This window comes from Physeter macrocephalus, chromosome 11 (genome assembly GCF_002837175.3).
Source record: "Physeter macrocephalus isolate SW-GA chromosome 11, ASM283717v5, whole genome shotgun sequence".
NCBI classification, from domain to species: domain Eukaryota; kingdom Metazoa; phylum Chordata; class Mammalia; order Artiodactyla; family Physeteridae; genus Physeter; species Physeter macrocephalus.
In genome coordinates, this window is record NC_041224.1 from 175,902,759 (window position 1) to 175,917,897 (window position 15,139).

Below are 15,139 nucleotides of genomic sequence, written 5' to 3' on the forward strand. Positions count from 1 at the left end.
AGAATTTGATCTTGGACTTCCCTGGTGGTCCAGTGGTTAAGACTCTGTGCTTCCACTGCAGGGGGCATGGGTTTGACTCCTGGTCAGGGAACTGAGATTGCGCATGCTGCGCGGTGCAGCCAAAAAACAAAATAGAATTTGGTCTCAAACGTTTTTAGTTTAATAAAGCTTTTAGCATTCAGAGTGGAGGTAATGTGTAGGTGGCTAGATATATGTGTCTACAACACAGAGGAAGAAGCTTGGCTTTACCTATCAGGTTGGGAGTCACCAGCCTAGAAATGACTGCCAGAGCAGAGATTTAGTTGATTTGGTCTAGGAGGGAAGTACAGAATAAAAATATGGGGTTCCAGATGAAGGAACTCCAACATGCAATGACAGTAGTAGCGGAGAAGAAGGAACTCATCTATGAAGGAGGAAAAGTGTAAATCATGTGTTCTGGAAGCTTGGGAAAGACCATGAAGAGGACTGAACACCCCATGACCTGAGGATGTGAAGGACAGACGTGAATAGAGGGCAGATGATTATGAGGGAAACATGATTGTTAGGGATTGCAGGGGGAGAGTCTCTTTCATTAAGATGTCTGTGAAAAGGAGTGAGATGGGCATTGATTAAAAGGAGGTTGAGGGCAATAAAGTATTTCTGTTCTCTAAAAATGGGAAGATCAGGATTGAATGATTGAGTATGGATGTGAAGAATTTAGCGAAATGTACTGGAGAGAGACAAGGAATAATTGACGTTTTAAGTTTTCTGAGAACACGGAAGGCTGTCTCAGAACAAAGGGATGGAAATGACCTCCCATGGAAGAGGGTGTCTCCTTGAAGTTACCAGAATAGAAGGACGGGATGTAGGTAAGTTGAAGGTTCAGTATTCATGTGAAACTGAGGGAGTTCTCATACTATTCTTCCAATTTTCTTTGAGAAGTAAGAGGTTTTATCCTCTTCTGTGTATTGCAGAGAGAAGTAGTAAGAGTTTGAAATACTTGCTGTGAAAACAGGACCTTGATGGGCTCATGAAACACAGGAGGGCTGCCTGGCACTGGTGAGTCTGCTTTTGAAGTTGATCATCAATGCATTCTGCCTTGCTGAACAAGCTCCATCATCACTTGCTTCTTGAGTGAAGATAATGGATCACTGAGTTCATCTGGGGTTTGGGTTTCACTCAGATGGTTGTGAAAGACGGAAGGTAAGGGATTTCAGGGTATTGGCAAAAATATTATTGAAATAATCTAGGCTGTGTAAGGAGGAAAGTGAAGACATGAGAAGGCTGATACATTAGGAGAAACCCAGGATATTAATTGATTGGAGATTTCTAGCATCCTTTTCCATGTGATCCTGGGAATGTTGCTCAAAGACGCCAGCATTTACTGAGAATCTATTATCTATGCAGGCCCCATACACGTTTTAGAAATGCGAATCAGTACAGCATAGTGGTTATGAGCTCAGGATCCTGTATCACACTGACCAGGGCTGAATCTCAGATCTTCCACCTAATAGACGTGTGAGCTTTGGCACATCACTCAGTCTCACAAGAGGACCACTCTCCTCACCTGTAAGATGGAGAGGATGGTCATTGTAGAACCTACCTTACAAACGTGCTGCACTTGAGTTAATATGCACAAAACATTTTGATAATGCAGGCTCCTGTAAACAATGCATATCAGATAACATTGCCTCAAATACTCATCAAAAACCTTGAAGCAGTTGTTATCACCTCTCATACATACTTGAGGACATGGAGGTACTGAGAAGTTAAGTAGTTTTCCCAGAATCCCAGGTAACTAAGTTCTAAGATCAGCTTAACCACAAAAATATTTCAATCTTACACATTGTTAATGTTTTTGACATCCGTTGCCTTATCTAGCAGATGGACCAGTTGGGACACCTTCCACTATTCCAAGATATCTTCTGGAAAGTTCCTTAGACTGCTTCTTCACCTGCACCCTGGCGGTTATAATACTTGCTCTGTCTACCTCACTAGTGGATTATACATATGAAACGGGATAAGATAAAAGCATCTGTCAACTGTAGAGCAGTTTCTCTTCTCTGACTTTCTCCTTTCTTCCTTTCTGTTTCTCATATCTCCCCATCTTCTAGGGTACCTTGGACCGCAGCGCTCATCAGTTCATGCATGATTCTGCTTTGCTCCACTAGTGCATGAGAGGGCTCAGAACAAAATTGTGGATTTCAACAAAACGGATCTGTCAGCAGCACCCTTGGTCCCTTTAACAAGTCCTCAAACACAGATAGTGGATATTTTACCTCTTTGTTATCAAGACAAAGCCAACTAAGGAGGTGGAAATACAAAATCTTAGAGGAAACTCTTTATCATGACCACGTGGATGGGACCCAGTCTTGGCCATATAGCCAAACTGTATACTCTACCTAGCACGGCAGTGGTCTGTCTCTTGTGGACTCGGGAGCCAATGTTGATTGGTTTACTAAGAAGATGGAGAAAAGAACAATGCAGGGTGGGCCTAGAAGCTTAAGCATGTCCCAAGGATGGCTTTACCACTTCTTTCTTCTTCAGGTTCATGCTGTACTCGCTGTCAGAAGAAAGAACCCCTTATCTATCATATCTCTGCTCTGTGATGCCTTCCCTCCATCCTCCAACAGAGCTGGGCCCTTGCCAGTTGGAAAGGGGATCCCGTCCGGTGGCCTGTTACACTTGGTGATCTTCTGCCTGGCACAGAGCTGACCTGTCTTTGGGATGCTTTATTGAACTCATGACTTAACCTGCTCCCGGGGGCTCCCAGTCACCACAGAAAAGTACCGAACCCTCCAGCATGACTTTTTTCCATAGAAGGAAGACAATAAATAATACTTAAAAGGGGAAAATAAAAAGGAGCATCATAAGAATATTACTTTAAAATATATGAAGAAATAAACATGTGAATGAGATGCAAGCGGTTGGCTCTGAGGAGTTGGATTTGGAAATGCACAGGACTGGGGACAAGCATTATACACTATTTGACTCATATTATGTACATAGATTACTTTGATAAGAGTGAAAAATAAAAATAACATTTTCTGAATCTTTAGATTCTATCTGTCTGGGAGTGGGGAGAAGGTAATGACTTTTGCTAACCATTACTCCTAAGAAAAGCTGAAAAGTAATTATTCCATTAATACTTCAGTGCAGTCTGTGTTTATCAGTTATTACTTATCTTTTTTATTTCATCAGAAATATTTTATAATTGAAATATTTTATAATTGAATTGAATATTTTCAATATTCAATTCAAATAATTGAATATTTTATAATTGAAAAGAGAATAGGTAGGAGAGAGACGACAATCTAATATAAATGGTAAAAGAATATTTAGAAAGTCATTAGATAGCGAAGGTTCAAGAGCAACTTAATTGTAATATCGTTTAAAGTTTGCATGTTGCTTAAAGTCGTTTAACATTTATTACTTTATCTTAAGTTTGCAGGGGATCAGAGCTTACTATCTCCGTTTTAGCTATAAAGATGCTGAGGCTACACAAATTGGTTTGCCCATGATTCATTAGTCACAAAGAGGTGGAGTCCCAACTATCCCTTCTTCCCTCCTTTTGCTGTGTTCTGACAGGACACTACATAATCTGGGTTATGCTGCAGTAACACACAGCCCCCATATCTCAGTGAATTAAAGCAGCAAAATGTCATCCTGCACCACTGGGACTCCTTCCTGTTGTAATGTTGCCGTCACTACAAATCTGGATGGACCAAGGAGCCTTAACTAACTGAGGCATTGCCAGGCATCATAGAAAGAAAAAGGTCTGAAGCATCTGCCTGGATAATCATACACTCCAGCCTGGAAGTGTTGCCCGAAACTTCTGTCCAAACTCATTGGTCAAGAGAAATTGCGGTACTTCCATTTATTCTATGCATCCATTAACATATTTTGATTACAGTTATTTTTAAAGCTTGGAAGGGAAGGATGTGATATTTGTAGAAAAGGTCTAATGACTACCTTGCCACCATGCACCAAAACCACTCTTCCTTAACCACAAGTCTGGTTTTCATCACAGCTAGTTATGACAAACTTTCACCCTGATTTTCTTCTCATAGCCTGTGCCTCATTGATCCTCAACTAGTAACAAACACTGTGGCAGCAGCAGGAGAGGGGCTGAGGAAGGTGATGAGAAATAACTCAAGTAAAATGTGTTCCGAAGCACCATCGACCCAGTTATATTTTAATCACAGCTTGCTGCACCGAGGTGTGAAAAAGAGAGCCTTCCTCCCCTGATCTCTAACCCAACGCCTATAACGACCAGAGCGATTAGTATCACGATAAATAACAACAATAATGATGATAAGTTTGAAGTGGCATTGTATTTGCTTCTTTCTCCCCCAAAGATAATGTCTGGAAAGAGGGAGAAGCTTCTTTCCTGTAAATGAAAAACCAGAGGAGGCGAGGTGAGGACGGTCAGGGCTGGAAAACAGAAGTGTGAAGACAGAGAGTCAAGAGATTCATTTATCATTTGATTGAAGATGAGGCTCTGGAGGGCTGGAGTGGTTACACTGCTTCCTCATAGCCTTAATGAAAGAGAGAGAAAAATACATATCCATTACTAGGAGGGGCAGCCAGAATACTTTAATGAAGAAAAGGTGATTGCCTGAGAAGAATAATAGTATCTTATGTATTGATATGTTTTTCTACTAAAATCCTCTAGATTTTGATTATCTAGGAAGGCACAGAGCAAGCAGAACCATATATAAAATCAGCCTGCTCTTGGGAACTTCATTAATAGATCTGTAGTCCTTGGGAAACGAAACAGTAAAATCTGGTATTGTTGAGGAGAGGGGTTCCAAGTCAGGGCAGGTCACGGTGAGACTATCTCCAAGTCAGGGCAGGTCACGGTGAGTCTATCTCCCCTTCTTTACATCTCAGATGAACACATGCTTTTGAAACATAAGTGAGACAGTGCATGACACAGCCACTGACACGGCAAAACACTAAATTGGTGCCCCTTTTTTGGTCTCCTAAAGTAATGAGGTATGAATTACACATTTAAGAAAAAACCCTACCCTATGCTGCCATTATTCAGGACAAACGCTTATCAGTAAATTGAAACTCAAATGAGATGGAAAGTATAGTTTTCTTGTCCCTAGAGGAATGAGGCTTCTCTCTTCTGGGTATCCGTATTAGTTTCCTAGGGCTGCCATAACAAATGACCACAAACTGGGTGGCTTAAAATAATACATTTGTTCTCTAAAAGTTTTGGAGACCAGAAGACCAAAACCAAGACTAAAGCAGGCCCACACTCCCTCTGAAGGCCCTAGGGTAGATGCTTCCTTGTCTCTTCCAGATCCTGCTGTTCTGAGGCATTCCTTGGCTTCTGACAACATCACTCCAATCTTTGCTTCAGTTTTCATGTGGACTTGTCCCTGTGTCTGTGTGTCTTAAATATTCTTCTGTCTTTCTCTTATAAGGAGAGCCATTATTGGATTTAGGACCTCCCCTAAATCCAGGATAATCTCAATATTCTTAACTTAATTACATTTCCAAAGACCCTATTTCTAAATAGGATTACATTCACAAGTGCCAGGTGGATATATTTTGGGGGTGGGGCGATGGGGGGAGTTCCACAACTCAACCCACCATATACCCAGTTAGAAGCTATCAGGCAGCATAAATGGCTCATCTAGGAAGGAAGCAGATAGGATATTTAGCAAGGGGAAACTCCATTGAGTCTTTCCCAAGTATGCAATTAGGGTGACTCAGATTTGTGAAATCTTCTCAATCCATTTTTGAGAGAGAGTTCTGCGGCTCCTGGAACTTGGGGGAAAACGATTCCTCGTCATTAACTACACTTGTTCTGTTTATTCATTCAAAATGAATAAACCTCAACACCCACTTGTTCTGCTTATTCATTCAGAAATTTCTCCTGAACACCTATGATGCACCAGGCCCTGGGCTAGGCACTGGGTTGTCTTGGAGGTTCTACTTGTCCTAGAGCCATGCATGGGATGAGGTAGAGGTCACTTTCTCCCCAGTTAAAAGCCCTCCTTTGGAGAAATGTCTTTCACAGCCTTCTAGGGAAGAGTGAATTCAAGTAGCACAGAATGTTATCTCCCTGGCTTTTGCTGCTTGGATTAGGGAGGGAGACTTGGCCCAAGATCAGCCAATCAGATTGTTTCTTCTGGAGACCCAGAGACTGAGCCACAAGGACTTGGGGGGTGAAGCCACTGTTTGCTTGTTTGTTTGTTGTTTAGTGGTCTTATTAATCATGTGCCCAGAAAAACTTGCAGAGAGGACAATATAGCTGTTCCAGGGGGTGAGATCCTATATGTCTCCAAGAAAAGATAATTCCCTGATATGCCTCAGGTTTCTTTCTGCCCTCTGCAGCCAGCTGAGGTCTGGCTATGGCAGCAGTGAGGGGAGGAAAGACAGATCCTGAGATACTCACACCTCACGCTGCTGCGTGAGGTCAATAAGGTACAAACCAGGTGTGATGGGGTCCGGATGCACGTGGTTAGCTGGCTCTGTCAGCAAAGAGTGTCACCAAATGGGCGATACCCATTGGATAAGTCGGAGTTCTTCTGGTTGAATCTTACTAATTAATATGTTAATGAATTAGTTCTCTACCCTGACTACACTTTAGACTTACTTGGGCAATGCCTGGGCTCACTTCAAACCACTTGATCAGAACCTGTCAATTCTGTATGTGTGTTCTTAAAAAATCCCCCCAGGTGATTCTGATGCACAGGGAAGGCTAGGAATCACTGAAGTGAGTTATGTAGCAAAACGACATCCTTCTAGAGTCTGTCCTCTATTCTCTTTGGACCCGCCGCAGCATTATCCTCCCGAAGCTATTAACCATGTGTCACCCACTGCGTTCACAGTCCTCCAAGTACCCCACTCTTTGTGAGGCATATGCAGCAGGTGCTGAAGAAATACCTTTAGCTTCTGTGAATCTCAAAGAGACGTAGGCTCCTGAGACCCACGGTCCTGCATCATTTCTTTTCATTAACAGCTCCGTCTTTTCACTGATGATACCACTAATTCCAAAAAAAGATACCTTTCGATTTATGTTTGCATTCTCTTTTCTTCTGCCACTGCCCTGGTACAGGCCTCTTACGTGACATTTTTCTTATGGGTCTCCCTGAATCCAGTAAGTCATTTCATCATCATTGTCATCATGAATCGTCAATACGTCCATACCCACACCCACAAACACGCATACACTCCATTACTTATCCATCCATCTGTTCATCCATCCGTCCATCCATGCATCTATATATCTATCAGTACATACATATACACGCACACACACACACACACACACACACACAGACACACATGCCCTGGTACAGGCCTCTTACGTGACATTTTTCTTATGGGTCTCCCTGAATCCAGTAAGTCATTTCATCATCATTGTCATCATGAATCGTCAATACGTCCATACCCACACCCACAAACACGCATACACTCCATTACTTATCCATCCATCTGTTCATCCATCCGTCCATCCATGCATCTATATATCTATCAGTACATACATATACACGCACACACACACACACACACACACACACAGACACACACACACACACATTCCTCCATCCAAATACTCATCCATCCATCCACCCATCGATCCATGCAGTCACACATTCAGTTATCCATGCATGCACCCATCTATATAACCATCCAGACCCACATGCATACATATATACATACATCCACACATACATCTGCTCACCTTTCACGTCGCAGGGTGAGGGTTAGATTTGGGGTTACAAATAAGTAGAATAAGGTGAGATTTATAGTTAGAGGTAGAAAAATGAGGTGAGGCTTAAAGTTCCGGTGGGCAGGGTGAGCCTAGGTTTAGGCTTATGGATAGATTGGATAAGGTTAAGTTTAGGGTTAACGATGGGGAGTAAGGTTAGGTTTGAGACGCAGAATGAGTAAAGTGAGGCTCCAGAGTAGGGCTTGATGGGGGGAAGGAAGGCTAGGTTGAGGGAGGACCTAGACGTCTCCATGAGAGTTGTTATGCATTCTGACTCTTGAACAGTCAGTACAAGTTTGTCCACCTACAAGTAGATTCAGAATTGCTCCCTGCAGAGGGAACAGCATGATTGTCTAATTGAGGAGTTGAAGCAGAAAGATCCACGTAGGGAACTTCCCAGGGGACCCCGTGCAGGCCGAGGGTGTTAGGAGGTAAGGAGAGACGGGATGCTGAGGGTCAGGAAGAAAATACTTGCAACTGCAATAAAGTGTTCAATGTATCCTGGAGATTAGGAACAGTGTGGGAGGATTTTAGGCAGGGGGTGGCAACCAACACATACTTCCAACCATGAAGGACTCACTTTCTTTCTTTCCGTTTCCTATGGTTTGGTCCTCAGATGCCCCTAGAAAGATCTGCCCGCACAAAATTAGGGAATTTCAGAAACCACTTCCCCAGGAAATAAAGGACTCTCAAGGTATGGGTGGTCAGCACAGAGAAGCTCAGCCCAGTCCTCCCTCCTGCTGTACCTCTGGCTCCTGTTTTCCCCCCATTAACTCATAAGGATTTTAGCAAGATTTCCTGCTAAACCATAAACTCTTGGCATGTGTTCTTCTTCCTTCACTCCCCTCCTCCTTTCATTCCTTCCCTCACCTGTTAAGAAAGGACCAGGATCTTCTTCCTGGTTGTTTATTGGAGAGGAACACTGAGAAAATGAGCAGCCTAGCATCCTACAGAGTTGCAGGCAGCATGTGAAAAAGCCCAGAGGCACATGAGTCTGGCTCTTTGAGATATAAAATGAAGCCCTTTCTTCTTGAGAGCAGGTGCAGACTGAGCAGGAAGAAATGAAGTGATGGAGGTCATGAAAGGCCTAATAGTCCACTGGATTTAAACTTTATTCTCAGGAGGAAGAAGGTAGACGACAATAATGTATTTTAAATTTAGAAGGGAGATATTAAATTTGCATGTTGAAGTCTTTAGTCATAGCTACAAAAGTTACTGAAGATAGGAAAGGGGTGTGTGTGTGTATACATGCATATATATGTATATAGAAGATAAATGATAGATAGACATAGATACATAGGAACATAGATAGAGTAAATCTTTGGGTGTATCAAATCTTCCAAAGAAAACAAAGAAATAGAAGCCAAAAAAAAAAAAAAAAAAGATTGGTATATTTGAGTATATAAAAGTATAAATCTTTTATTTGTCAGAAGATGCTATATAAAAAGTTAAAAGACAACTGATTGAGAGAACATATTTCCCACAAATACACAAAAATATTAATATTATTTTCCAAAAGCAATTTAATAGAAAAATTAGCAAATTAATAGAAGAATGAGATATCAATTCACAAGAGAAATACCGTCAGCCACTATTACTCAGGAAAATGCAAATCAAAGCAATAAGACAGTATTGCAATCACTGTAACATTTTTCTTAAAAATAAAATTGACAATAATCCTAAACTGAGGAGAGCCTGCACTTTCCCTAAAAGCTGCTGAGAGCAATTTTTAAAAAATTGGTACGGTCTTTTTGGGTTGAAATTTGTCATTTAACTTTCAAACATTTTAAAGTTGCACACTGTTTATCCAATGTTATGCACGCACCAGTATGTGTTTATTGCATCGTTACTTGTCATAGCAAAAACAGCACCAAAACTAATGCTGAAATCTATCAATACATGAAAAAAAAAAAGTATCCTAAATCCCCAAACTCTGGAATATCAAAGACCCATTAAAAATAAGTTATGGCAAAGAAAAAAAAAAGAAAGTTATGGGTATGGCAGCCATATGAACTGATTTGAAATCATCTCACTGCTAGGTGAAAAGAAAAGGTCACAGAAATAGATGAATGCTCCCATTCACATAAACACACAAATGGAAAATGGAGTGTACACAAATATATCTCAATGAATAGAAGATGGTCTGGAATTTTAGAGGGTTGTTTGAGGGTGCTGTATTTGCCTGGGGGTGAGGGGAAACTCTTTTAATTTGCTCTATACTAGTTAAACCTTTTACAGTGAGAATATATCTATTATTTATCTGTGTGATTTGAAAGAAAAACAAACAAAAATCATGGCTTCGGAAATAGATCTTTCTGTCCTGTGTAAAGTGGAGATACCGATATTGATCTCACAGGATTGCTGGTGGGATTAAATAAGATCATGCATATAAATTCTCCAGCCTATAGTAAAAGACCCAGGAACTTTTTCTTTCCTCCCTTATCTGATTTATCTCTTTGATGCCCCCATCCTTGATCTGAATTGGGATTTTCTATCATTTCAATATCTTTCCAAGACTTGCCTTCCCATCTTTAAAGCAATCTTCCAAATTGCACTCATTCAGTCCATAAGGTTTGCTCAATTAAGTAGATCAGGACCTAGGACCACAGAGTCTCTCCAGAGCAGGTGAGTAGCACAGCTGGGAAGGGATTCTAGATCATTTGACTCCAAAGCCTAGCCTCATTTCACTGTACCAACCTAAATTTTATGGCAAAGTCAGACATGACAATTGTATAGCTCACAGCAGATAACTATTGGAGAGAGAATGTGGATAGGTAATATACCGAAAGAAATTTGAACAGTTTTCATGATAAGCAGACCCTAACCATTATTTAAACCAGAAAAATAATTAATTAAACTCTTTATACATAAAAAAAGAAATAGATTCTTCTGGCAGCAGTACCCAAGATGGATTGGAGGGATAGGAGAGAAGAGGCTTGCAGAGGAGAACCCTGCGGGAATCCAGCCAGAGTCTGAAGGTGTGCAGGGAATGCCTTCAGAGTTTGGAGAATGGAAGCTGATGTCAGGAGATGCTGAGAAGGCAGAATCCAGATGACGGGGCAAGGAACTTGTCCACAAAGATGCTCAGAGAAGTGGCAGGTTGGGGCAGTGCTGTTAACAATAACAGCAACAGAGGATGTGGAAAAGTGACTGAATTCTGAGCAAACGTGTTCGACGTTATTTTAGGCAGGGGTTATACTTAGGGAATGTTAAAGGACAACTGAGATCAAGGCTGGGGGAGATAAATGAGCAGGTGGACCGTTTTGTCTGGGTCCTAACTTAGGTGCAAAGCAGAATACTGAAACTGTCATGTGTCAAAACTGAAATGGACAAAAATCAGCTCGGCTCCTGACCCACGGACCCTGAACTGCTTTCCACAGCTGCTCAAAGACATCAGGGCAACTCTTGACAGATGGGTAGTGCTCCCAAAAGCCGAAAGGAAACCTTATATTTATCTGTGATGAGGCTGCCCTCACTAACTAAAAAAGTCCTTTGCTTTGCTTTTGCCTGGAATTATTTCACTTCTATTGCTTGCCTCATGCAGCTTAAAAGCTCTTAATGATTAGTACAATGGGACCACCAACAAATAGCCAAACATTTGTGGAAAACAACAGTCTACAAGGAGCAAGCTTCATCCTGAACATCTGCGGGGTCAGATAATAGCATGAACCTCAAATCTGGGAAAACTGGACCTTCCCTTTGCTCTGTCCCAGGCTGGCCAGGAAGCCTTTTGGGGCCTCAGTTTTCTCATCTGTAAAATGGGTTATTTTAAGTTCATTTCTGCTTCCGCATGACAATGTATGATCAGCCTCAATCTTGCCCTCACCCCACGCCCACCCTCGTTTTAGCGTATAATGTTTTTTCCCCTGAAAGGATAGTTGATTGATGGTAGAAGAGAGGATATTGGAAAGAAAAATAAATTGAAATTATGCAAGTGGGGAGGGAATTGCCTCATTAACAGAATAATTGAGCTGTTAGTTAATTTTGCTTGTTATCCTCAGAAAAGGGCAAAAATCTTCTAAGCAATGACTCCTCTTCTTCCAAATGATTAAAAGAACAACAAAAAGGTTTGTAGCTTGGATGTATCTAGTAATTATGTGCCTAACACTTTTTTTTCCTTTTTGAATATCATACGGGGCAGATGTACTTTTAAAATCCTGGCAATTTACACAACACTGTGAAAGCGTCAGGTCTTCGTAATCAGAAATTTTCTGCACTTTCCCCAACCTTATTAGCAGTAATTCCCGCTAATTGATAATTATTACAATTTCTTAGTCAAATCTAGTTGTTGGTGTAACACTTCCTGCTTGCTAAGATCAATATGTTTAACTATCACTGTAAATAATGCATAAAATTAATAAGAAAACTATGCTTGATCAATAGAATGCAAACTTCATCTATTTTCATATCAGCTTCTTTTTTTTTTTTGACACAGACACAGACTAGTAATAATAAGTAGTTCCTAAGCCCAAATAATGAAACTCATCATTTGTAAATGATGGACTTTGACTAAAGCCCACTGACACAACTCTGCTAACCCTGGGCTAAGTCCCAGTGGAGAATAAATCTGATCCCTTCTTCAAATCAATTGCAATCAATCTTAATTGATTCGTATACAAGAATTGCTCTTTACCTACTTGAACTAGACTGGACTCAGCCCTGTGTGATCACTCGTGGGTTTGCGAAGGCTAATTTCCTGGAAATTGATGTCTTTATGGCAGTAAAGGGTGAGGTCAGCAGGGGTTTTAGCCCAAAATGACTCCTAATAAAGGAACATTGGCAAATGGCCTTGGAAGAGCTTCAGAGAAGGTAGCATAACCATCATATTGTTCTGGCAAATGTCCCCCACCCCAAACCTACCTCCCCCCTACATTCTTTATTAAATCAGAAACACTTGGCTTTCTGAAAGTCAGAGACTGTGACTTTTTAAAAATTTTTTATTGAAATATAGTTGATCTACAATGTTGTGTTTATTTCAGGTATACAGCAAACTGCTTCAGATATATACTACACATAGAATATATACATATTCTATATATATACTATATATATATATTTTTTTCTATATATATTCTTCTTTTAGATTATTTTCCATTATAGGTTACTACAAGATATCGAGTATAGTTCCCTGTGCTGTACAGTAGGTCCTTGTTGTTTATCTATTTTATATATAATAGCGTGTATATGTTAATCACAAGCTCCTAATTTATCCCTCCCCCCCTTCACCTTTGATAACCATAAGTTTTGTCTTCTATGTCTGTGAGTCTATTTATGTTTTGTAAATAAGTTCATTTGCATTATTGTTTGGATTCCACATATAAACGATACCATATGATATTTGTCTTTGTGTGACTTTTTAAAAATATGATTCAGGAACCTGAAAATACAGAGGGAGATCATAGATGAAGGGAAGTACTTATAGAGCCAGGGCTTTCTCCTAATCTTGCAACTGAGATAATGCCTGAGAACACTTCTCATGGCAGCAGGAAATGAACTCCAGGCTCTGCATCCTCTCCTTGTTAGAAATGATGCTCAGTGGGTGCTATAGTGGAAAGAGCAGGGAACTGGCACGGAGGTTCCTGCCTTTCTAAACCTTTGCACCTTAGCTGTGTGACTGCACATACCTTGTTCTTTATGGACCTCAGTTTTCTCATCTGTAAAATGGAGAAGTTCACAGCATAAGAAACCTCTCAACCTCTTTCTACTCTTTTATTCCAAGTTAAATTGATATCATTTGACCTCAACATTGGGGTTTTTTTTGCTCAGTATTTTTAAAAATTTTTTTGAGAATGAAAACAGCTAATGTCAAAAGATTGATTTTGTACACAGCAAAAGAAAAAAATAAGTCATAAAGGAGAATATGTGGAGCTCAGTGGCAAACTCACATGTCATTTTGGTTAACCAAGACTGGCTCTTTCATTTTTTAAGTAGGAGTAAAATATTGTGGCAAAGACCATTCTCCGAAAGAGAAGGAATAGCCATACCCGAGGAACCTCAAGAGTGGTGGCTTTCCTACAAGACAGGAGCAAAGGAGATATTACCTTTCTGAAATAAAAATAAAACCACAGCTAAGAGAGCACTGAGATAAGGTGGCAGGGGACTGGGGTACAGAAAGGCCTCTGGGAAGCTACTCAGAGCATGATGACAGAGATCAAACTCAGGCTGGAGCCAGAAAAAGATTATAAAAGGCAGAAAGGACAGAGTTGACACTGTGGAAAAGTCAACTGGTGCTGAGGAATGGAAATTGGATGCCCATTCAGAATGTAAAGGTATAGGAAAATGACATGGGAGGTCATAGACATGGGGTACAAGGATGTGTTATAGTCTATGGTCCATTCAGTGAATATTTATCGTTCAATTGTTACATCTCAGGGATTGCTCTAGTGCCTTGGATATATCAAGGAACAACATAGACAAAAATCCATAAGCTCTTAGAGCATATAGTCTGCTTGACAGGTCTTCTTGAGTACAAACTTTATCAATTAGAAGTAATCAAAGAACACCAATATTTTTAGCTACTAGGTTTCCATTCTTTATATGAAAAGATCAGCATCCTTCCTATGAGATAATGTTCATATACACACAGCGAGCCCTATACCCAGTTAAGCACACAAACCTGACATAAATGACCTCCACAGGAAAGGAGAGAGATCAGCTCTGACTCATCACCATTCAGTCTGTTAATTGTGGGTTAATTTGCTGCCTTGTCTTCTAGTGGACTTTAAGCTCCACGAGGGCCAAAGCCTCATCTCAGTAACCACTATGCAGGATATTTCCTTGAATAAAGTAGGGGACCAATAACTATTTGTGGACTGCTGGTGAATGAAATCTGAGATTGTCTTATCAGATGGTTCATAACTGAAAAAAAAAGTCCCTAAGTTTATAAAAGAACTGAGCATAGAGATTAAAGTACAGGCCATGATTAGGGAAACCCAATAAAAATAAAATTAAACCTATGGCTGTCCTGATAAAATGATCAAAAAATGAAAACAAAGTCAGTATACATCTGGTTAATAAATGCCATTTCAGCAACATGGATGGACCTAGAGATTGTCATACTGAGTGAAGTAAGTCAGACACAGAAAGCCAGATATCATATGATATTTGCTTATATGTGGAATCTAAAAAAAAAAGGTACAAATGAACTTATTTACAAAACATAAATAGAGTCATGAATGTAGAAAACAAACTTATGGTTACCAGGGGATGGGGAGGAGGGATAAATTGGGAGATTGGGATTAACATATATACATTACTATATTGGGATTAACATATATACATTACTATATAGAAAATAGATAACTAATAAGGACCTACTGTATAAAACAGGGAACTCTACTCAATACTCTATAATGGCCTATATGGGAAAAGAATCTTAAAAAAAAAAGAGTGGATATATGTATATGTATAACTGATTCACTTTGCTGT